This window comes from Aotus nancymaae, unplaced genomic scaffold, assembly GCF_030222135.1.
Source record: "Aotus nancymaae isolate 86718 unplaced genomic scaffold, 86718_ANA_hifiasm-v0.15.2.pri h1tg000016l, whole genome shotgun sequence".
Taxonomy (NCBI): Eukaryota; Metazoa; Chordata; class Mammalia; order Primates; family Aotidae; genus Aotus; species Aotus nancymaae.
Window position 1 is genome coordinate 54,752,105 of NW_026988428.1, and position 24,404 is coordinate 54,776,508.

The following is a 24,404-nucleotide window of genomic DNA, read 5'->3' on the forward strand; positions in this document are numbered from 1 at the left end:
CCTTCTCTCCAGCGTTTCAGACTCATACAGCCAAGCGCCCCTTTATCTTTCAACTGAGCTAACACAACAGTTCCCTGAAGAGTCTCCCTGCCATATCGCCTCAAAAGCCTCCTCCACATATTAGGCAAAGTGACCTATCTAAAATGCAAACTTAAATTGTTTCTTCCTTTAAAAAAATTTCAGTCATGCCCCATTACTTACCTGTAGTCTACAGCCCAAAGGCCACAGAAACGAGTCTCCAAGATTATATGTGGTTCATAAAGCCCAAAATATTTACTCTCTGGATCTTTACAGAAAAATAATTTGCCAACATGGCACACTCCAAGTCTTGATGCCTACACAGCTCTCCTGATCTTTCTCGTTCTCTTCCCTACTTTCAGCCAGGGTAAACCACTGATACGTTGTTTAGGCAAATGGAATCTGTAATTCCATGCTTCTGTGCCACAGTACATTCTGTGGTCTCTGTCACAAATGCCTTTTCTCTTACCTTGGCCTGACTAACACATACTCATTCTTCAATTTTTACATTAGCTCTCATCTCCTCCAGTAATCCTTCTCTGAATATCTGCCTCACCCATACTCACCAAGCAGAGTTAATTGTCTTTTCTGCTGCATTCCCATAATTTCTTATGACTATTCCTATTTTAGTCCCTTTAGGCTGCTATAACAAATATACCATTGACTGGGTGGTATATAAGCAACAGAGATTTATTGCTCACAGTTCTGGAGGCTAGGAAGTCCAAGATCAAGGTGCTAGCAGATTGGATATCCAGTGAGGGCCTGATCCTCATAGATGGCAATTTCTAGCTGCGTCCTCACATGCCAGAAGGAGCAAACAGGCCTCCTTTAACCTCTTTTATAAGGTCACTAATTGAATTCATGAGGACTCCACCCTCATGATCTAATCACTTCCCAAAGGCACCACTACCTAATACCATCACTTTAGAGGTTAGGTTTCAACATGTGAATGGGAGTGGAGGGACACAGACATTCAGACCATAGCAATATCTAACATTATAGTAATTTACATTATATGACTTTTCTCACTATGGGTCCTACTTCCCAGCTTCTTTGTATGCCTGATGATATCTGATTGGATGCTAAACATTGTGAATTTAATCTTCTTGGGCATGGGTATTTCTGTATTCTTATAAATAGTTTGAGCTTTGTTCTGAGACACCCTTAAGTTACTTGGAAAGAGTTTGATCCATTTGGGTCTTGGTTTTAAGTTTCGTTAACCTGGACCAGAGCAGACTTTTGGGCTAATTTTGAGCCATTACTGAGCAGTCTACCTAATGCTCTGTGAAAGATGAAGTTCTTCACTCTGGCTGGTGGGAAAACAAATCATTCTCAATCCTATGTGAACTTCAAGTATTATTTCTTCTAATACTTTGAAGTGATTCTATTCTTGACCTTGAATGGTTCCCTCAGATATATGTGCTAATCAGTATTGGGTTGAAGACTTGAAGAGAACTCTCTTAAATCTCCAAGGCTCTTTCTCGGTGTAGTAAGTTTCTTTCCTGTAGTCTACCATGAGAACTCTAGCTGCCTGGTCTCCCTGAACTCTCAGCACCAACCTAAACTCAAGGAATCCACTGAGCTCTGACTAGTTTCCTCCTCTCTGCACCCACCATGGCCCGGAAACTTCCTCCAGGCAGTAAGCTGGGGCTATCACATGAGGCTCAACTTACGTATTCCTTATGTTTCAGAAATCATCTCGTGTCTCAGAGACCTCTGTTGCCTGATGTTAAATGTCTAAAAAAATACCTTTTATATATTTTAACCATTTTTAAAATTTATTTCAGCAGGAGGGTAAATTCCTGTTACTTCACCTTGATCAGAGGTGAAAGTGTCTTATAATTATATTATGGTCTGAATGTGTGTATCTTCTCAAAATATATATATAGAAATTGTAACCTCAAAGTTGATGGCATTAGAAGGCAGGACTTTTGGGGAATGATTGGTCATAATGGTGAATCCCTCATGAATGAGATCAGTGGCCTTATAAAAGAAAGCTTCTTTTTCCCTTCTGCCATGTTAGAACATAGCAAAAAGGAAGCCATCTGTGAACAAGAAAGGGGGCCCTCACGAATGAATTTTGCCAGCACCTTGATCTTATACTTCCCAGCCTCCACAGCTGTGAGAAATAAATTTATCCTAAGCCACCTGGCCTATGGTATTTTTGTTATAGCGGCCCAAGCAGACTAAGACAAACTGTGTTACTAAACCCTGATATCTTTAATAGCAGGACTTTGTATGCCTAACACCTGGCACTGTATCGTGTTTCACACACAGTAGTTTCTCAATGACTTTTTTAAACAAATGACTGCGAAGAGAGACAGAGACAGACAGAAAATTAAATGGATTCTACATCTTGTATAGGGTTCTCCAAAACACTGTTATTGCCAGAACTCTCTTCAAACACAAGGTTGAATGCTTTCTAATACTAACTTTAAAGCAAGGCTGCCTACAAAGCCACTTGACAAATGGAAATCAATACAGAGTACATGTATTATTTATCACTATTAATCAGAGCCCACAAAAATATGCTATTATAATGTGAAAATCAAACAATGTAGTTTGACTTAGTCTGATAATAATAAGTACTGGAGCTCCCTGAATTATAGAGATTCTTTCATTGATAATGATTTGACCTCTTCTGGTTACACTGCTATGCTGTGGGAAGACAATTATATGATGTTTAACTAAAGAAATGTTTCAGTAATTGCTTTCATTAAACAGCTCATGTAGATTGTTATATGAGATATTATTACCTGACAAACTGACAAACCTGCACTCTTTAGTGGAAGAAAATGATATCAGATTAACCGATATTAGCATTAAATCCTCGTTTTACAAAAAGCTGTCACTAGCAGAGATGGCTTAAAATACTTTTATGGGTCGAACTGTGTTCTTTCAAAATTCATACCTTTGAGTACTAACTCTGGAATGTGAGTACATCAGAATGTGACTTTATTTGGAAATGGGTTGTTGCAGATGGAATTAGTTATATGAGGTCTTACTGAAATAGGCTGGACCCTAATCCAGTATGATTGACCTTCTTATAAAAAAGGGAAATTTAGTCACGGACATGCACACAGACAGAATGTCATGTGAAGATGAAAGCAGAGATGAGAGTGATGCTTTTACAAAGCAAGCAACACCAAAGATTGTCTGCAAACCGGTAAAAGATAAGCAAAAAGTATGGGACAAATTTCTCCCTCACAGTATTCAAAAGAAGCTAACCTTGCTGGCATCTTGATCTCAGACTTCTAGACTCTAGAACTGTGTGAGGTAATACATTTCTTTTGTTAAGCCACTCAGTTTGTGCTACTTTATTATGTCAGTCTTGCAAATTAATACAAATACTAAGTTATTCAAGTTCAAATGAACATTAAAGATTACCTAGTTCAAGGGCAGGAAGTTGGAAATTAGCATCTCTTGACCATCTACTCTGGTAATAGTATCTCATTTAAGTATTGCATTTCTGTGATGCGAGTCTTCTCGTCCTTGTTTTACATACAAGTAAATTGAGAATCAGTTTAAATATCTTGTTCAAATTGTAGGATCAGAATCCAAACCCTTGTTTATTCTATATAAAGTCTATATTTTTCCCATAATACTACAGTGCCCTTCAGATGTCAGACATGGAAAAGGAAGGAAATGAACTGTAGAACTCAGCTGATGAACAACCTTACTTCCATCTGCAACTTTAATTTGCCTTTTCCATGTAAGGTTATATATTTGAAGTCTCCATGGATTACAATATGGGCATGTTTGTTTTGGGGGTGAGGCATTATTCTGCCTCCCACAGGTCTAAGGCAGGTTATATGGGGCTTATAACAAGCTCATGTCAAATTACAGCAGAATTCTTTAAGGTTTTGGAATAAAGCCTTCATCTTTATCAAGTGTTTATTCTCCTTTTGGGAAACAGCTAACAGTTTGGCTTGCTACTCAACTCTTAAGGAGACTGAATCCATAACCATGGAATATCAGGTGAAAATGTTTTAGAAGACAATTCTCCATGGGGCTCTCATGTTTCTGGACATCTCATTTTCAGGTCTACGTTTCATTCAAACTCTTTTTCAGGATGTTTGCATGAGAAGCAGTCTTGGTAGATAGATATTATGTGGCCCCCTGATGCAAAGATTATGCAAGTTTGCTAGCAGCCCATTTTAAAGATTGGGTTTCTGTAGGATGTGGTAGCTCACTCACACCTGTAATCCTAGCACTTTCGGGGCACAAGTGGGAAGACTGTTTGAGGCCAGGAGTTCGAGACCAGCCTGAGCAACATAGCAAGACCATGTGTCTATAAATAAATAAATAAGCTGGCATGGTGGTGTGCACCTGTAGTCCTAGCTACGTGGGAGGCTGAGGCAGGAGTATCTCTTGAGCCCAGGAGTTGGAGAATACAGTGAGCTACAATCAATCATACCACTGCACTCCATCGTGGGTGACAGAACAGGACCCTGTTTCTGGAAAAAAAAAAATGGTTGGTGTTTCCTAAGTGCAGGACTCCTCAGCTGTCATACAAATCCATTGTGTGTAGTCCACCTGGGCCCTCTGAGACTTTGAAGAGTAGTCTCTTTAAAGAGAACCAATACAGATATGAAGCTTTGTCTACCTACTCTGCCCGGGTAATGGAGTCCTTTGTCTCTAACATAAGAATTGTGTGTCTTCTGCCATCATTTACAAAAATGATGGCAGACTAATTTGTTAGCTTATCAGAAGAGTAAAATCTCAGACCCTTGAAAGTTCTTGCAAGTTTTGGTGACAAGGATGGTATGCTGACAGAGACTTGGCTTTCTAAAAGAGGAAAGGACAAGGGGCCTTTGTGAGCTGCATTAGGGAGTATGAAATGCCCTCCCAGTGTGCAATAGTGAATGCTTTCACCTAAGTGGTGGGTAAGATGGGGGACAGAGGATTTGCTACTGTCTTATCTTTCAGTGAGACTGAAGGCCAGGATGTAGGATAGTAACAAGCTGCCTGAATGGTGTGTTTGCTGTTCGCTCTCCTCCAGGCATCAAGAGAAAGAGTAAGGGGTCTCCAAAGCTGAAAGCCTAAAGTTTTGGGTGGAACAGAAGCATTAGCATTTCATTGGGTTGAGCCATGATAAAGTCACTCAAAACCAGAGTAGCTTGCTTGCTTACTCTTTTGGAGGATCTCTCTTGATCTCTCTCTCTTTCTCTCTCTCTGTGATCCCATTCCTTCACTCTCCCTTGACCCCAACTATAGCTACTTCCTGAATGTGCTGGGGACATCCTACACAGGCCCAGGGGAGGAGGAGTCCCTGTGATATTGTTCAGATTTGTGTCCCTGCCCGAATCTCATGTTGAATTGTAATCCCCAATGCTGGAGGAGGGGCCTGGTGGAAGGTGATTGAATTATATGGCCAGAGTCCCCCTTGCTTTTCTCATGATGGTGAGTTTTCATGAGATCTGGTTGTTTAAAAAAATGTGTATCTCCTTCCTTTCCATTCTTTTCCTCCTACTCCAGCCATTTAAGACATACTTGCTTCCTCTTCACCTTCCACCATGATTGCGAGTTTCCTGAGGCCTCCCTAGCCATGCTTCCTGTACAGCCTGTGGAACTGTGAGTTAATTAAACCTCTTTTCTTTATGAATTACCCAGTTTCAGGTAGTTTTTATAGCAGTGTGAGAACGAAAGAACAGCTGACGGGGTTTGAACAGGGATCATGAGGGAGAAAAGCTAGCAAGACCTGCTGAGTGGACCGTTCAGCCAATTCAAAGTATTGTTCTTTTGTTTCCACTAATTGATGGGTTATATGCTGTACTTCCTTGTCACAATAATGCCAAGGTATATTATCCCAGTCTGGGAAAAGCTGCAGATAGAGAAGTGCTAGTGGGGACAAATTCCATTGTCATTAGTCACTGAGGGCTTCAGGACTGAATATGAGTATTGTCTCTTTCCCCTGACATCCAAAACTTTCACTATAAAGATGGAAACCTTTTGTTTGGCAAATCAGAAATCCCAGTCTCAGTAACCCTGACTAAGATGTGCACCATACCTCCACCAAAAGGGATGGCTGAGAAACTCTGGGAAAACTTGGGTTGTCCAAGTAAAGCTTTTTGGAGCTATGAGGATGGATTCATAAAGCTCAATTCAATCATCAGTCAAGGAACAACTGTTGTTTCTTTGGTGTCTCACCACCAAAAAGGAGGTGCAGCACCTCATTGGACCCACTAAGTACTGGAGAGGGTACAAGTCTCTGAAGCTGATGATTTTACCAAATGTAGCCTTTAGTAAAGGGAGGACGCTTCCCCCTCTTAAATCTGCGGCCTTCTGGGTAAGTCTACAAGGTACATACATTTTGAAAAGTAGCTACTAGCTTGCTGCTGAGCTTTTGTTAAAACTTTATGCCTGGCCATGAAATCCTTGTGATTCTCTGGCTTGACATTTCATTTCGAGTGGGTTAATTTGGAGTCAATAACAAGTCAGACAGGGCTCAGAAGAACTGTTTGTCGAATGGGAACGGTATATTGAAGAATGTACTCTGCCTGGTCGTAGCAGCAATTCAGTTTTACATGAAAACGTGACAGCTATCCTTCTGGGAGAAACTTTATCTCCTGCTCCTCCACATGAAACTAAGCTACCGCTCAATAAGGCCCTGATTTTCAAAGATTCTTCTAAATGCCTGGGTCTGGTTTACCAATGTTGACATTTTTTCAGGCTACTGATCAGCTGACTCCAGATGCACCACTTTAGGCCTTGAAATAAATCCGCGGCATGTCTTTGACTTCAGAACCATTTGCCATCAGAAAATAACGCAGCTTTTTATCCAAAAGCTACCTACCTCCCTTAGCTCCGGTTGCCCTAATCCATGCACCTTAGTGATGCAGTTTGGTCACTGAATGCAGCTGTTCCTGGAAAGAGCTCATCTCTTTTCAGCTGCTTCCAGGGTGATTACCAGAATGAAAGAGGCTGAAGGTCCTACAGATGTATTGTGAAAATTCAGGATTCCATCTTGAACATGACTGGTAATGATGCAGCTTTATATTTCCCAATAAGAAATCCAGGTGACCCTGGTGGGCCCATCCTCCAGGTAGAAATCTATCCAGAAGAGAGCCTAGGAAAACCGAGCTTAATTGTGGGTAATTTGAAAAAAAGTGCTCTGGTATGTCTTGCACCTGACCTTTCCAGATGAGGAGTCTGGGTAAAGCATGACTGGGGAAAAGGAGAACTTATAGCTGCTGAAATAAGACACACTGATTTTGTGGTAAGAGAAGGAGAACGACACCCTTCAGGCACCTGAAGACGGGCCTCCTTACACCCTGGAAACTGTGAGAAAGGGAAAGACATTAATGCTTTTGCCATCTTTCTCCAAAGGGACAACACCAGTGCCTTAAAATGAACTGAATGCTGGTCTGCCATTCCCAGCCAGATGGCTTTAACCATGATTTGAATGCCGCTGCCTGTACCCTGACCATGAAGTTTATAAGAAGCGGCAGAGGATGGCCTGGGTTCCAGCACCTCCCACACAAAGCATGTGTCAACAGCTCTGGATGTTGTCTCCACTCCTTATTTACTATGGTGGATAAATGCCACCTCACTGGTGGCATGGATGAATAGGATTCCTTCTCAGGCAGCTCCTCCAACAAGTACTAGACCCAATTATTCACACCGAACTAGGAATCATAAGGCTCACCAGCCAGAAAACAGGCCACATGCAATGCACTGTGAGCCTGTGTCACTGACTGATATCTCTCTGAGTGCCCCAACACCTGTAAACACCTTCCTTCCAGAAACACTGTGGGTATTCTCAGGATTGTACTTCTTTTGTGGAATCCAGGCATTAATTTGCTCACCTCCTTAAACCACAAACCCACTGTGCATGCAGGACCCATCTCCATCTACCTCCACATTGACCCCCTGGGACCTTGGAGCAAAAGAAATTAATACAAACATGAAGCTTAGGCTACCTGTTTATCCTTTGTCTCTCATCCAGGAGTCTCATGTCTTCTGCCTATGAAACTGTGGCAGTCTAATGTCTTAGCTTGCAGTCAGGAAAACGTCTTAAATCCTTCATAGGTATTGGCAAGCTGCCATCATGAACTGGGTGTTATCACTACTTTCAACTATAAAGTTGGACACACACAGTAGCAGTCAAATGGAAAAAGCATCTACAGAAACAGTTACAAGCTGGTTGACCAGAAGGCCAAAGTTAGTTACATGAGCCAGTTACTCACACCTTCAGCTTTTCTAGTGCTACATTGCTTCCCCTTTCTTAATTCCCATGGCTTTATGGAGAATTTCCTATGATCAGTTGACTGGGCATGAAGAAACTCTCAAGCCTAGTATATTGGCTTTTCTTGATAAGTTAGCATAAGCTGAAGTGGACTGCTGTGGTATTATAGCCCCATTCAGTATGATCCTAGAATCTTCTCAGTAGGTATACAGTGATTTCTGGCTAGTGACTAATAATCTGGCTAGCTCTTCAGTTTATTTGTAGAAATCCTCTAAAAATAGAACCAGAACATGAGAATATTCACATCTCAGATGATCACTCAACAAAATTTTTTTCCCAAAATTATGCCATCTGCATGTAATTTCTCATAATTTTTTCTTTATATATCTGAACTTAGCTGCATTCAAGAATCTGTGTTTCTTTCTTTCCTTCCTTCCATCCTTCCTTCCTTCCGTCCTTCTGTCCTTCTTTTCTTTCTTCTTTAGAGACAGGGTCACTATATTACCCAGGCTGGCCACTGCTCCTGGCTAAGAATCTACATTTCGTGAGTCAGTCATTTTTATAGCAAATCTGTAATAAAAATAACTATTCACAGTACCAGTGGTCTATATGTTTTATAGAAACTATCAACAGCATTAAATTCTCACTAACTTTCAAGATCTAATCTCATTTTGTTTAGATTATTCTAATTTTATCTAGAAAATTTACCAAACTTTTCTATTCTGACATGTCATAAAGCACTAAAAACTACTTCAAATAATTATATCTCAGTATATTTAATGGTTTCAACAAGTAGTTTTTATGCTCTTACAATTTATACAATATTGCCTTAGGATTTAGGGAATGGGAAGATGCAGGAGAAAGAATCCTATCCTTAGAACATTAGCAATTATAGAAAGTTTCACCATTCACTCAGTAAGATTCTTTTATAATTCTAAAATGTTTAAATCTGAAGAAAATGCTAGAAGACTCGTAGTTGGAATAACATTCTCTAGGGTACAAAAAGACAATATTAGCCTAAAGATAAACTAATGCTCATAGACTGCCTCCCCCACTAAACCACCTACATTCTGTTAAATATAGATATTAAGCCAGAAAGTCATATTTAGATTACTTTGGTGTCCTTCATGTTTCTTACTGACAGCCTTATGAGCTGTTCAATTTCTGCTCTGAGAAGTTTGAATGGTGGTATCTCTAAGAGCTCAACATTTTTAACTTTGTATTTCTATTTTGTTTAATAAACACTTTCATAAACCATCATTTCAACTATTAGTTCAAGAAAAGTAAGTTCTGTTACGTTTCACCTGATTTTGGAAGACTTAAAAAAAAAAAAACTAGTCTCCAACAGGCAAGGGAATTATCTACTGCAACACTAACTAGAATGAAGTTAAAAATAGTAAGACTTATTTCAAAAGTTGGCATTTTCCTTACAATTCTCCCCAATGTTTTTCTTTCTTTTTTTAACAATTTATGTTATAATTTTTAAAATCTTCACAAAAGTTATATAACTGCTGCACAGCTAGGTTATAATAACTGCACAGCTAAGATTTCCAAGTATCTTGTTCTTTGTTCAATACATTTCTTTGCTCCTTGAGAAAAGGTTATTGTACAATAATCACACACCTTGTTATACCTTATTACTTTAGTATTTTACACTCTTTCCTGTTACCTTTTCAGCAAAAAGGAAGGGATGTGACATAAGACATCTGCTTTAGCAAAGTTTCAGAATACAAAATTAATATACAAAATCAGTGACATTTCTATACACCAACAGTGTCCAAGCTGAGAGCCAAATTGAGAATGCAATTCATTCACAACAGCCAAAAAAGAATAAAATACCTAGGCACACTACCCAGGGAGGTGAAAAATCTCTACAATGAGAATTATAAACTACTGCTGAAAGAAATCAGAGATGACACAAACAAATGGAAGAATTTTCCATGCTCATGGATAGGAAGAATCAGTATGTTAAAACGGCCATATGGCCCTTGAAAATTTACAGATTCAATGCTATTCTTATTAAACTACCAAAGACATTCCTGACAGAAACAGAAAGAACTATTATAAAATACATATGAAAACAAAAAAGAGCACAAATAATCAAAGCAATTCTAAGCAAAAGAACAAACCTGGGGGCATCACATTACCTGAGTTCAAACTAGACTAGAAAGCTACAATAACTAAAACAACATGCTACTCATACAAAAACAGACACATAGACCAATGGAACAGAATAGAAACCCCAGAAACAAATACCTAAACCATTTGATCTCTGACAAAGCTGACAAAAATAAGCAACAAGAAAAGGACTACCCATTTATAAAAGTGCTGGGATAACTAGCTAGCCATATGCAGAATATTGAAACTAGACCCCTTCCTTACATCATATACAGAAATCAAAATAAATTAAAGGCTTAAATGTGAAACCTAAAGCTATAAAACTCTGGAAAATAACCTAGGAAATACCATTTTGGATATAGGCCCCAGCACATATTTTATGACAAACATATCAAAGGCAATTGCAACAAAAACAAAAATTGACAGATGGGACCTAATTAAACTAAAGGAGCTTCTGCACAGCAAAAGTAACTATCAACAGAGTAAACAGACAACCTACAGAATATGAGAAAATATTTGCAAATTATGCATCCAACAAAGGTCTAGTATCTGGAATGTATAAGAAACTTAACGAAATTTACAAGCAAAAACCAAACAACCCCTTTAATAAGTGGGCAAAGAACATGAAAAGATACTTTTTCAAAAGAAGACATACATGTGGCCAACAAGTATATGAAACAAATGCTCAACATCACAAATTGTTAGAGAAATACAAATCAAAACCACAATGAGATACCATCTCATTGTTACAGTCAGAATAGTTATTATTAAAAAGTCAAAAATTAACAGATGCTGGTGAAGTTGCAGAACAAAGGAAAGGTTTATGCACTGCTGGTGGCAATGCAAATTATGCAGCTGGGAGAGAGTAACAGAGGCAAACCCTCTACCCGTGGGATAGGGGCAGGAATATATGCTGTGCCAAGAAGTAAAGCTCAAAAAGGGCGGGAGCACTGAGAACACCACAAACCTTAAGCCCAGGGACAGAGAGCACTTGCCAAGAGGTTTACTCAGAAAAACAGTGAATACCACCACACTGTCTCTTACCATGAAATTAACGGGTTTAGAGTAAGAAATAACTACAGGGTACTGGTTTAAGGGGCAAGAACATGAGAAGTGATCCTCTTGGAATAATAGAACAAAGTAGAGAGCTACAACTAATGTTGGAATCGATACTGAGAAAATCTCTCAGCAAATCAGCTCCTACCTTAAATACAAAGTGATGCTGGAGGAATTTGAAGTCTGTGTTGCACTTATAATAACTAGCAGCAATGTATCTACATCCAGCTTAACTCAAAAAGTAGACTCAAAAATCTCACACTAAAGATCTAGAACAAAGAAATGCATACCTAGCTCCAGCCATAAAACCTCAGCCTCTGCTGTCCTAAATATGACACACATGTTTCAACTAAACACTGAGAGGCATACAAAAAAATCAAGGAAAGGTAACATGATAACAACAGACAAAGCAGTATCTGATTTGAATCAGACTCAGATATGACAAATGTTAGAACTATCATGACAGGTAACTTGAAATACCATAGTTAATATTTTAAATGCTCTAACGGAAAAGGTGGAAAACAAGCAAGGTGAGATAAATTATTTTAGCATAGAGGTATAAACTATAAGAAAAGATACAATTAAATGATATATTTGTGTTTTTATACTATAGGAGAGATGAAGAATACTCCCAATGAGTCCATAAGTAGGCTTAATACAGACAAAGAAAGATCAGAGGTCAGAAGAAAAATCAATTAAATTTATCTGCAGTTAAACATGAGGAAGTTGAACTATCTCTGTTTGCAAATTACATAATTCTCTATACCTGAGATCTTCTATAGAATCATGTCATTTGCAAACACAGAGGAGTGGAGGGAAAAAGAACAAAATGTTCCATAACTTTAGCACAATATCAAATTGGAATCACAAACAAAGAGCAGAGATGCAAACGGCTGAATTACTTTAGAAAATAATGCCTGAGAATTTCTCAAAATCAATGACAGATACCGAACCACAGACACAAAAACCCCATGGAACAACACAAATAAAAAATCTAGGCACATTTTATTCAAACTTTTGAAAACTAAAGACAGAGAAAAATCTTGAAAAGCAGCAGGGGTTTGGGTGGGGAAGATACATTACCTACAGAGAAACAAAGAGAAGAAAACAGAAGACTTCTCATCAGAAGTTATACGAACTGGTAGATAACAGAATGACATCTTTAAGGTATTGAATGAACTATCCTGTCAACTGAAAATTCTATAGCCAATGAAAATATTTTCCAAAAAAGTGAACAATCAATACATTCACTAAAAAACAAAAATGGAGAGAATTATTTGCCATCAGACCTCTTAATGAAGTTCTCTAGGCAAGATACATATAATAATAATTTTTTTCTACTCAAAGAAATAGTGTCAGAAGTAGAATAAATATAGGTAAACATAAAATTTAATTTTTATTATTTTAATTGCTCTAAAATATAGACTGACTAAAGCAAAAATAATTGCAATGTATTATTATGTTTATTGTCTATGTAGAGGTAAAATATATGATAAAAATAGCACAAAGAATAGAGGGGACAAATTGATAATATAAGGTTGTAAGGTTTTTAATCTATGTATGAATCAATATAATATTAATTTAAGGTAGAATTATAAATTTAAAATGTAGATTGCAAAATCTAAATAAATGACTAAAAAAGTAGCTTGAGGAGTATAAATAATAAGCCAATAGTGGGAAAAATGGAATCACAAAAAAATACCCAAGTAATCTAAAAGAATGAAAATAATAAGGGACAAAGCAAAGAATAGATGGAACAAATAGAAACCTTGCAATATGGCAGATTTTAATTCAACCATATAATGATTATAACAAATGTAAATGATTTAAACACACTAAGTAAATAACAGAGATGGTCAGATTAGATTTGATGAAAAAAAGTGCAACCCACTTTAAAGGCATAGACATATTAAAAATTGTCTATGAAAAAGATATACCATGCCAACTCTACATAGATGTAATAATATTAGACAAAGTGAACTTTAGAATAATAAATATTACCTGGAATTAATAGGGCCAGTTGATGAAAAAGATATACCATGCCAACTCTACATAGCTGTAATAATATTAAACAAAGTGAACTTTAGAATAATAAATATTACCTGGAATTAATAGGGCCAGTTGATAATGATAAAGGAGTCAATTCTCTAGGAAGATAAAATAATCCAAATGTGTAATCATACAAAAACATAAGGTTTAAAATATATGAAGCAAAAATGGGTTAAGCTGAAAAAAATATAGACAAACCCACAATTATGTTTGGAATCTTCAATATTTCTCTTTAGTAATTGTTGGAAAAAGAAGACAGTGAGTGAATAAGGATACAGAAGACCTGAAAAGCACTATCAACCATTATTAACTATTTGACATTTGTAGAACACTCTAGCCAACAATAGCAGCATATATATTCAAAGTCAGAATAGACTCTACATCATAAAACATATTTAAACAAAGCATATTCTCTGATAACAGAAATTGAAATAAAAGACAGATATCAATAAAAGATATTAATAGAAATCAATGAGAAAGTTATCTAGAAAATTCAAAGTAAAAGAAAATTGAACAACACACTTCTAAATAATCAGTGGGCAAGTAGGAACTCTCAAGTCAAATAAAAAATTATCAACTGAAAGAAAATGAAAATAAAACAGCAACTTTGTGTGATGCAGCTAAAGAAATGCATAGAGGAAAGCAAAAATCTTAAATTAAATCTTAAATTCTTATATTAGAAAAGAAAATGTCTCAAAACAGTAATCTAAGCTTTACCTAAATAAATTAGACAACAAAGAGCAAATTAAGCCAAAACAACTAGAAATAAGTAAATTAAATCACTGAGAAAAGAAATCAGTGAAATTGAAAATAGAACCACAGAAAAATCAATAACACCAAGAGCTAGTTCTTTGGGGGGAAAAAAAACCCCCACTAAATTAATAAACCACTTACCAGCTTAACTAAGCAAAACTAGAGAAGACACATATTATCAATATGAGAAATTAAAAAGAGAAGATCACTGCAGACCCAACTGACATCAGAAAATAATAAAACAATACTATGAATAACTATATACCCATAAGTTTGGCAACATAGACAAAATGGATCAATTTCTTAAATACACTAACTACAAAAACCTAGTGGAAAAGAAATACATAGCCTAAGTTGATAATAATAAAGGAGTCAATTCTCTAGGAAGGTATAACAATCCAAATGTGTAATCATATAAAAACATAGTTTCAAAATTATGAAGCAAAAATGGATAAAGCTGAAAAAAATATAGGCAAACCCACAATTATGTTTGGAATCTATGTATTTAAAGCAAACCTGTGTAAATCAAAACAATTAAGTTCTTAGTCAGGAACCTTCCAAAAAGTAAAATTCCTGGTCCTGATAGTTTTTCTGGTAAATACTACCAATACTTGAAAAAGAAATTATACCAAATATACACAACGACTTCCAGAAACTAGGAAGTGGGAACAGTTCATTCATCATTTTAAGAAACCAGCATTCCCTTGAGACCAAACAAAACAAAATGATGAAAAAAAAAAAAGTGCAAAACAATACATTTCATGAACATCAATGCAAAAATCTTTAACAAAACTTTAGCAAACCGAGACCAGCAATATATTAAAAAGATAATATGTTGCACATATCCAGAAAATTCAAAGTAAAAGAAAATGTAAATACCAAATGACTGTATTCAGGAAATTCATGGGGAGTTTGGTATTCAAAAATAAACCAATGTAATTTGCTCTATTAAAAGACTAAATAATGAAAACAACACTGGCATCTCAATTGTAATGGTATTTGACAGAATTGGCATCCATTATAAAATATCTTTTAAAATGTACAATAGAAATGAACATCCTTACTCTGATAGGAGCCTCTACAAAATTACTATAGCCAGCATAGTATTTATGGTGAAATATAGTAAAATGAAATACTCCCCTCTACTCCAAATCAGGAAGATAGCAAAGATACCCTTTCACTCCTCGTTTTCGTCATTCTATTTGAAGTCCTAATTAGTGCAATAAGGCAAGAAAAAGAAATAAAAGGCATATTTACTGGAAAAAGAAATAAAACCATTTCTTATAGCAGAGGCATAATTGTCTACATAGAAAAATTCCCCCTCTCAATTTCAATAAATGTTTTTAGAACATATAAGTGAATTTGTAAGGTCACTGCCTACAAAGTCAATATACAAAGGTCAATCATATTCCTACACACTATAAATGAACACTTGGAATTTAATTGGAACTCTCTTATTGCTGATGGGCACACACAATGGCATAGAAATTTGACAAGCAATTTGTTGTAAGGTTAAACACACACTTAACTTATAACCTCAAATGCTACTACCAGTAGATATTTATCCAAGAGAAATACATTTTTCACATAAAAACCTACATATGAATGTTTATAGCAGCTTTATTAATAATAATAGCAGCCTAGAAGCAATCTAAAATAGCCTTCAACAACTGAATAGACAAACTTTGGTATATTTAGATAATGAAATACACCTCAGCAATAAAAATGAACAGACTGTTGAAACATGCTACAACTTGATCTGAAGGGCATTATGCTGAGTGAAAGAAGCCAGATCCTAAAAATAACATTCTGCATCATATAATTTATATGACATTTGGAAAAAGACAAAACTGTAAGGACAAAGAGCAAGCCAGTGGTTGCCAGACTTTAGGAGTGGAGGGTGTAGTTAACAGAAAGAGGGGAAAAAAAACAAATCTGGGATGTGATAAAAGTGTTAATGTTCTGTTTCTTGAGTGTGGTGGTGGATACATAACTACATTGCTTAAAACTCATGGAACTGTACACCATAGAGTGCATTCTAATCTATGTAAATTAAAAATGTCTTGAAATATTTTTATAGCTTCCTCCTATTTTTACAAGAAAAAGAAATCTTTAGCCTGATTTCAAAGGTTCTATGTGGTCTGATTCCTTCTTACATCTCCATCCTACTTGTGTATCAGGTGCCCCCACTCTCAAAACCCTTAATACATCCTTCTTTCATTCTTCGAATATACCATGTTCTCTCTTATTTGGAGATTTTGAGATATGGTTTGCAGTGTATCAAAATCTATTCCCCCATCTAGCTTGCAAATGCTATTATCTTAGTTGTTTCCTATTCTTTCTTCAGATTCCTGTGGAATAATTATTTTTTCAGAGATTTCTCTAATCTTCCTCTATTACAAGTTTTATAGTTTCAAATCTCTTATTCACAGAATTTACTCTCAGTAACATTAATTCTTTGATTAATATTTTTCTTACCCACTAAACTGTAAGTCTTTTATCCTCTAGTCCCAAGTACAGTGCATGGCATATAGCAGGTGCTAAATAAATGTTTTACTTGATGGAATAGACATATAAACACATTTTTCTTTAATTTACAAATAAAAACTGTATATATTTGTACAACATGATGTTTTGATATGTGAATATATGTATATATTGTCAAATGGCTAGATAAAGCAAATTAGAATATTTATTACTTCACATTTATTTTGTGGTAAGAATATTTAAAATCTATTCTTTTAGCAATTTATAAGTATGTAATACACTATTATTAGCTATAGCCACCATTGTGTACAAAAGATCTATGGACCTCATTCCTCCTAACAGAAATTTTATATCCTTTTACCAACATTTCTCCAGTTCTACCCCTCACTCCAGCGCCTGGTAACCACCATTCTACTCTCTGCTTCTACAGTTCAACTTATTTAGATTCACATATAAGTGAGATCATGATGTATTTGTCTTTCCATGCCCTGATTATTTCACTTAACCAATTGTCTTTTGGTTTCATTCATGTCATTGCAAGTGAAAAGAATTTATTCTTTTTTAAGGGTATACAGTACTCCATCGTGTATATGTACCACATTTTCTTCATCCATTCATCTGTTGATGAACACTAAGGTTGAGTCAGTATCTTGGCTATTGTGAATAGTGTTGCAATAAGCATGGAAGTGCAGGTATCTCTTTGACATACTAATTTCATTTCATTTGGATATATACCCAAAAGTAGGGTTTCTGAATCATATGGTTGTTTTATTTTTAATTTTTTGAGAAACCTCCATGTTTTTCATAATGGGTGTATTAGTTAACATTCCCACCAACAGGGTGCAAGGGTTCTCTTTACTCCACACTCTTGCTAACACTTATTGTTGTTAGTCTTTTTGATAAAAGCCATTCTAACAAGTGTGAGGTAATATCTCATTATAGTTTTAACCTTCAGTATCTACTTAATGAGATAGAAAATGTTGGAGAAGGTAGGGTTTCTAGGATGCAGAATACAAATCTCCCTAGACCCTCTATCCAGAATGACTATTTAACTGCTGAAAATTACAAAAAAAAAAATGTATAAGAATCTTTGGAGATTGTTATAAGAACATACAATGAATAGAGAAAAAGTTATTCAAGAAAATCTAACAACCTCTCAACAAGAAGAGCAAACATCTTGGCATCTGAGCCACGATTACTGTTTTAACACCCCTCCTCCAGTTCTGTGCTAGAAAAGCTCTAGCCCAGGCATTGTACTTCAGTAAGTTCTAAGCATGAAGATGGGGCTCCCTGCCCTTTTATCTGTCATTCTGGAGCTATGGTTTTACCCAATATTGGGAGTGTCAGGCCAACAGTATTTCTCATGCTTCTGACACTCAGCTGTCTGTTACAGAAGGTCTGTTCCAGGTAAGTATAGTGGAGGACTAGGTCTCCTTATCCCCACTCCATCTCCACTTGTAAGGGGAAAGTCCTTTTCCAGGTGTGACAGGCTGAGAATACTGGATCCACATGTGCTCCTACCTAGCTTGCTTAGGTTTCATGCCACAAGTGGCAAACCAGGAAAACTTGAAGCAAGCTACCACCACATGGACTGTTCATGTCCATTCATAGAGTGGGAGTGCATGCCTTCTCCCCCAAGTTCCAATGTAATGGCTCAAGGGCCCTGCCCCAGTGGGAAAAAGCAGGCTACTTTTGAAGGATGATTTAGGGTTCTGATGCTCTACCTGAGGGAACCAACTTTACTTAGAACAGAGCAAGTAGAATCCATACCTAAAGGCACTACCAAACAATAAACATCTTGGTAGTTCCATGATACCAGGAAGATAACAGAACAGCCAGAGCTTAATAGACAAAATCAGGGAAAGAAACAACCAAGAAGATCCTTTTGGGAAACACAGTTAATCCTGGATGTTAGGAAGATTTTACACATGCACAAAGTTGCATCCACTCTGAATCAATCAGAGCAGAACAAAGAGTAGACTTGAAAGTTTTTCCCAAGGCAAACACAACCCCAACAACACATGGTGGAAACTTCACTTGCAAAAGTGGCTTAAGCACAATCTCTGATCATATACCTACTGAAAAATAAATTAGCCAAGAGGTGACTCCTAGGAAGCCAGGGTTAAAGAAGAAAATCATACTCATTTCTGTCAGTCTGAGAAATTGTGTGCATGCCCCAGGCTGCACCCTTTCAGAAAGGATCAGAGTAAAAACCTATAAGCTACCAGCCCCTAACTGAACACAGGTTAAAATTAATAAACAAATAAGATAAACTCACTGAACTATGTTAGCAGCCTCCACACCATACATATATTCACAGCAAAAGCTTAAATTCTGACTGGCAAAAGGGACTTAACCACAACCTCACAACCTTTAACATGAAAGTGACTTATGTTGACACCAGTGCAACCCAAGATGTGAAACAAAACATTTTGCTAGAAATTAAGATATTACTTCATAATGATAGAATATTAATTTTTCAAGAAGAAACAGCAATTATATAAACATGCATGTACTTAACAACAAAGCTCCAAAATACATGAAGCAAAACAATTGGAGGGACAAAGAATTCAACAGGCTGGGGGCAGTGGCTCATGTCTGTAATCCCAGCACTTTGGGAGGCCAAGGTGGGCGGATCACCTGAGGTCAGGAGTTTGAGACCAGACTGGACAACATGGTAAAACCCTGTCTCTACTAAAAATACAAAAATTAGCTGGGTGTGGTGGCACACACCTGTAGTCCCAGCTACTCAGGAGGCTGAGGTGGGCAAATAACTTAAACCCAGGAGGCAGAGGTTGCAGTGAGCCAAGATTGCACCATTGCACTCCAGCCTGGGTGACAGAGTGAGACTTCGTCTCAAAAAAAAAAAAAAAAAAAAAAAGAATTAAACATAACAGTTGAGGACTTCAATACTTCACTTTCAAAAAAAGTTAAAATAACTAGCAGATCAACAAGAAAACAGAAGATGTGAACAACTATAAAGCAACTAGATCTACCAGTTTTTATAGACTACTCCACCTAACAACAGCAAAACATACAGTCTTCTTAATTGCACATAAAATATTTTCCAGGGTAGACCATATGGTCAGTCATTTTTAAAAGCCAATAAATTCAAAAAGGATTGAAAACATACACAAATTTTTTTCCAACCACAATAGAATAAAATTATAAGGCAATAAAAAGAAGGAAATTTGGGGAATTCACAGATACGCAGAAATTTAAAAACATCATCTTAAATCTTACATTAGTCCAAGACAAAAGAAAAATTAGAAAATACATTGATATGAATAAAAATAAAAACACAAAGTATCAGAGTCTATGGAATGCAGCTACCATCGTGCTTAGAAGGAAATTTAAAGCTGCAAATGCCCATAATAATCAAGAAGAAAGATCTTAAATGGTACTTCAATATTCTCCTTTCAGAAACTAAAAAAGACAAAGCAAACACACCTAAAGAGGGATAGAGTGAAAACAAATGAAGTACAGAATAGAAAACTAATAGTGAATATCAAAAACCACCAAAACTTTCTTTTAGAACAATTTAAAAAATCTGAAAATCTTTAGCTATGTTGACCAAGAAAAGAAAAAAAAAGAAAATTAGTAAAATATCAAATGACAAAAGGGACATCACTACAATCTCTACAATCTTTACTCAAATTAGTAAAATCAAGAATGACAAAAGGGACATCACTACAATATCTACAAAAATAAACAGGATTATAAGAGAATATTATGAACAACTATATGCCAATAAACTAGATAACTTAGATGAAATGGACAAAGTCCTAAGAAGATACAGATGCTAAAAATAAATCAAGGAGAGCCTGAATACACCTATAACAAGTAAACAGACTAAATTAGTAATCAAAAACTTTTCACACAAAGGAAAGCCCAGGACCAAATGTTTTTGCTGTTGAATTCTATCAAACATTTGATTAATACCAGTTCTTTACAAACTCTTCCAGAAAGCAGAGAGCAGGGAACACTGCTTAACTCTTTCGATAAAACCTGTATTAAGACGATACCAAAACCAGATAAAAACATCACAAGAAAAGTATAAACGAATATGTTTACAAATATAAACACAAAAGTTCTTAAAAAATACTAGCAAACCAACTTCAACAATATGTAAAAAGAATTATATACCATGACCAAGTGGGATTTTTTTTCCTAGGAATTCACAGTTGGTTTAATGTATAAAAATCGATTGATGTAATATGCCATAACAATAGAAAAATGAACAATAACACCTAGTCATCTCAGTAGATGCTTAAAAAGCATTTGATGAAATTCAACATTCTTCTACAATTAAAACCCTCAAGAAACTAGGAATAGGAATCTGCCTTAACCGATAAACAGCATATAAAAACAAAACATAGCTAACATCATACTTAATGCTGAAAAACTGAAGCTTTCTCCTAAAATCTGAAATAAGACAAGAATGTCTGCTCTTAATACTTCTATTTAATATTGTGCTGTAGGCTCTATGCAGGGCAAATAGATAAGAAAAAGAAATAAAAGGAATCAGATCAGGAAGTAAAACAATTCTTTTTGTAGGTGATATAATCTTATATACAGAAAATCCTGAAGAATTTATTAGAAGACTAATAGGAATAATAAACAAGTTTACAAGATCAACATACAAAAATCAATTGCTTATCTTATACTCTAGAAGTTCACATTTCAAACATGAAATTTTTAAAGATTCCATTTACAATAGCATCAAAAATAAAATACTTAAGTGTAAATTTTTTAAATGTTTAAGTCTGGTATACTTTAAACAATTTTTATGGGTACATAGTAAGTGTATATATTTAGGGGGTACATGAGATGTTTTGATATAGGCATGCAATGTGAAATAAGCACATCATGGAGACTGGAGTATCCATCCCCTCAAGCATTTATCCTTTGAGATACAAACAATACAATTACACTCTTCAAAGTTACTTTAAAATGTATAATTATTATTGATTATAGTCACCCTATTGTGCTATCAAATAGTATATCTTATTCATTCTATTTTTTTTGTACCCATGAACCATCCCCATCTGTCCCTGAGCCTCCCACTACATTTCCCAGCCACTAGTAACCATTCTTCTACCCTCTATTACCATTAATTCAATTGTTTTGAAGTTTAGATCCCGCAAATAATTAAGAACATGCAATTTTTGTCTTTTTGTTCCTTGCATATTCCTAAAACATATTTTTGAAGGAAATTAAGAAAACATAAAAAATGGAGAGACATCTCTTGTCTATTTACAGATACGCATCTTAGACATCTCTAAGTCTATCTACGGATTCAGTGTAATCCCTATCATAATCCCAGCTCATTTTTTTGCAGTAATGAACAGTATGATCCCAGAATTCATATAAACTTTCAAAGAACCCAGAATTGCCAAAGCAGACTTAAACATGAAGTGCAAAATCCGATAACTCACACTTCCTGATTTCAAAACTTACTACAAGCTACTATAGTCAAAACAGCATGCTACTGGCATAATGACAGACATATAAACCAATGAAATAGAATATAGAGCCCAGAAATTAGCCTTTGCATATATAGTTAATTGATTTTTTACATGGTTGCCAAGACTATCAATGCAAAAGAGATAGACTTTTCAACAAATGTTGCTAAGAAAACTGGATATCTACATGCCAAAGAATTAATTTCAACTCCTACCTCATACCATACACGTTTCCCAACTCAAAATAGATCATAGACCCAAATGTGAGAGCCAAAACTACAAAACTCAAACAAAAGAGCTAAATATGCCCATTAACAAATGAATAAAGAAAATGTGGTATATATACGCAATGGAGTACTATTCAGCCATAAAAAAGAATGAGGTCCAGTCATTTGCAACGACATGGATGGGACTGAAGATCACTATGTTAAGTGAAATAAGCCAGGCACAGAAAGACAAAGATCACATATTCTCACTTATTTGTGGGATCTAAAAATTAATACAATTGAACTCATGATCACAGAGAGTAGAAGGATGGTTACCAAATGCTGGGAAGGGGAGTGGAGGGTTGGGGGGAGATGAGGGTAGTTAATGGGTACAAAAAAATATATAAAGAATGAATAAGACCTACTTTTTTTTGCTTTTTTTTGGTGACTGCATCTCACTCTGTCACAGGCTGAAGTGCAGTGGCACGATCTCTGCTCATTGCAACCTTCACCTCCCAGGTTCAAGCAATTGTCATGTCTCAGCCTCCTGAGGAGGTGGGAGGTATGCGCCACCACATCTGGTTAATCTTTGTGTTTTTAGTAGAGATAGGATTTAGCCATGTTGGCCAGGCTGGTCTCAAACTCCTGGCCTCAAGTGATCCACCCGCCTCAGCCCCTAAAAGTACTGGGATTATAGGTGTAACCACTGTGCCCAGCCAAAACCTACTATTTGATAGCACAGTAGGGTAACTGTAGTTAACATTAACTTAATTGTATATTTTAAAATGACATTAAAGGGTATAATTGGATTGTAACTCAAAGGATAAATGCTTGAGAGGATGGATACCCTATTCTCCATGATGTGCTCATTTCACACTGCATTTCTCTATCAAAACATCCCATATACCCCATAAATATATACACCCACTATATACCCACAATAATTTTTTAAAATAATATCTTTTAAAAAATTGTTGTGACTTTGGGTTAGGCAGTGACATCTTAGATATCATACCAAAAACACAAGTGACAAAATAAAGAAATAAACATAATGGACTACATCAAAATTAAAACCCTTTCACTGAAAACTATGCTATCTATCAAAAAAGAGGAAAATACTGTTCATGGAATGAGAAAAAATATTTTATAAATTAGATCTATGATACCATAGATATCCAGAGTATGCAAAGAACACATAACTCAACAATTTGAGTAATTTCAGTGAGCTATGTGGTATAGAGACTATCTTTAGTTGTCTGTTACCTGGCCCTGGGCCACTATACATCAGGGTAGGTGTATAATGGCCCAGAAGGTGAGAATCTGATAAAGGAACTGGTTGGATTGTGGACTCCTGATTGATTGGTTTGCATTTGAAAAGCACATCCCTGAAAGGAGGAGCCAACCTGAGAGGAGATGGGGTAGATGAGAAAGGCTGGTGTCTTAGGCATATTATCATGTTGTCCAGAACAAGGCATGTCCAACATATGCATGTAGGGCAAATGTTAAAGCATCAAACTTATGAAAGCTAGAAACATCATTAATACATTTTCACCAACTGGTGAACAGATAAAAATTGCCATGTCCATATAAATATTATTCAACCACAAAAATTAATGAAGTACTGATATGTATTACAACATGGACGGATCTTTAAAAAAAATTGTCTTAAGTGAAAGAAGACAGTCACAAAAGATTAGATATTGTATTATTCCACTTACGTAAAATGACCAGAATAGACAAATCTATAACAGAGGCAGAAAGTAGATTAGTGGTTTCCTGAGGCTAGGAGGCTAGGGGTAGGAAGTGACTGGTAATGGATTTCTTTCAGGGAAGAAGAAAGTGTAAAATTAGATTGTGGTGGGGTGGGGGGTGATGTTTATACAATGCAGTTAACTTACTAAAAAGCAACGAGTTGTATCTTTCAGTGGATGAATTGCATATGTGAATTATCTCTCAATAAAGCTATTAAAATATTGAAAGAATTGCAATTCCTTTGACATCCAAGGGAAGACACAAAGTTCCTAGCTGGAAATACTAATCTGATAGGAATTTGCACACAGGGAA

General features: G+C 36.0%; 1 protein-coding gene across 5 annotated transcripts in view; it reads left to right on the forward strand.

Annotated features, from left to right (window-relative positions):
* Nucleotides 1-24,404, forward strand: part of LOC105720554 (uncharacterized) — a 382,182-nt gene that overhangs the window by 325,570 nt on the left and 32,208 nt on the right. The window lies entirely within an intron of this gene.